At 49.2% G+C, this 1972-nt stretch overlaps 1 non-coding gene across 1 annotated transcript; it reads right to left on the bottom strand.

The window, feature by feature from the left end:
* Positions 1-479: 479 nt before the first annotated feature.
* Positions 480-556, bottom strand: Trnas-cga (transfer RNA serine (anticodon CGA)). The gene has a single exon. It is a non-coding gene; the product is annotated as a tRNA-Ser (tRNA).
* Between the last annotated feature and the right edge of the window lie 1416 nt (positions 557-1972).

Here is a 1972-nt window from a genome sequence, read left to right as displayed (position 1 = left end):
ATCTGTGTTACACACCAGAAGACGACTAACAAAACTACAGAAGAGCTAAAAGAAAGGCACAGGGAAATATGACTGGCTGACCGGTATAAAAACGGGTTAAAAACATCTCCCTAAAATTTTCGAAAACAAATTGGAAACATCTCAAAACCTTGAAAGACACACAACATTCATTTGAAGGTCACTTAAAACACAGGGCAGATCCGTTGGCAAATCTATCGCTGTCCTGTCGTCCGAAAATAAAACACAGTCTTGTTTTTTGCCTAGCACTCGTAAGCGCTACAGCTGAGCAAAGTCATTGAAGCTCCAGTGTCAAAATGCAGACGGACGGAATGTCCAGCAATAGAGACACATACGTTGTTTTCAAGTTGCACTGAAGATGAGTTTCGAGCCTTTCCAGAACGACTATTAGGCTATTGCTTTGTACTGACGACCCTGTGGTGTTTGGAAAACACACTATACACTTCCTGGCAGATTAAAACTGCGTGCCCGACCGAGACTCGAACTCGGGACCTTTGCCTTTCGCGGGCAAGTGCTCTACCAACTGAGCTACCGAAGCACGACTCACGCCCGGTACTCACAGCTTTACTTCTGCCAGTACCTCGTCTCCTACCTTCCAAACTTTACAGAAGCTCTCCTGCGAAACATGCAGAACTAGCACTCCTGAAAGAAAGGATATTGCGGAGACATGGCTTAGCCACAGCCTGGGGGATGTTTCCAGAATGAGATTTTCACTCTGCAGCGGAGTGTGCGCTGATATGAAACTTCCTGGCAGATTAAAACTGTGTGCCCGACCGAGACTCGAACTCGGGACCTTTGCCTTTCGCGGGCAAGTGCTCTACCAAGTGGTAGAGCACTTGCCCGCGAAAGGCAAAGGTCCCGAGTTCGAGTCTCGGTCGGGCACACAGTTTTAATCTGCCAGGAAGTTTCATATCAGCGCACACTCCGCTGCAGAGTGAAAATCTCATTCTGGACACTATACACTGTTTGTGACTTAAATTTGAGTGAAGGAGTAGGAGACGGTTCAGATGGTTCAAATGGCTCTAAGCAGTATGGCACTTAATATCTGACGTCGTCAGTCCCCTAGACTTAGAACTACTTGAACCCAACTAACCTGAGGACATCACACACACAAATATCCGAGGCAGGATTCGAACCTGCCACCGTAGCATCAGCGCGGTTGCGGACAGAAGCGCCTAGAACTGCTCGGCCACAGCTGCCGGTTGAGTAACAGAAGGGGTGCTTTACGTTTCTATAAGCACGTGGATTTTTAGATGTCCCCGTTTGCCGGAAAAGAAGCAAGTTGCATCATGTGAGGGGCAAGATCAACAATCATGTGTTGTGTTACAGCCAAGGTACGACTTGACATCTTGTGCCAGGCTCGCCACGCCAAGGAGGCCTGCAGAGAGCAGGATGTGGTCCAGTGTCCTATCCCCTTGCAGTCAGTCATCGCTGCACTCCGCAGGAAGTGCATGGAGTTGTGGGAGGACGAATGGCTGGCGGTGACGGCCAATAAACTGCGGTCGGTGAAGTCAACCACTCGGCCGTGGCGTTCCTCCTGCCGGCTGCTCAGGCGGGAAGAGGTGGCCCTCACACGTCTTCGGACCGGGCACTGTCCTCTCACACATAGCTTTTTATTACGGCGGGAGGATCCTCCGTTTTGTGATGCTGGTGGTGTGCACATCTCTGTCCGGCTCATTTTAACAGACTGAATTTTATACCGTGATGCACGGGCAGAAGCACAAGTTGATGGGGATCTACCTTGTGTTTTAGCTAACGATGAGGCGTGTGTGTCTAGGGTTTTTAAGTTTTGTGATATGTCTGGACTCTGGCCTAAACTTTTAGGCTGGATGTTTTAGTGTGTTGCAGAGTGGCTGACTCCTCCCTTTTTTCCTTGCGGTCAGCCAGCCACTTCCATCTGCTACATTGTTTTAGCTCCCTCTACCATTTTCTTCCTGTGTTGTCCATGTTTTAC

This window comes from Schistocerca serialis, chromosome 6 (assembly GCF_023864345.2).
Source record: "Schistocerca serialis cubense isolate TAMUIC-IGC-003099 chromosome 6, iqSchSeri2.2, whole genome shotgun sequence".
NCBI classification, from domain to species: domain Eukaryota; kingdom Metazoa; phylum Arthropoda; class Insecta; order Orthoptera; family Acrididae; genus Schistocerca; species Schistocerca serialis.
Note: the sequence above shows the minus strand (reverse complement) of the source record. Positions and strands in the feature narration are given on the sequence as shown.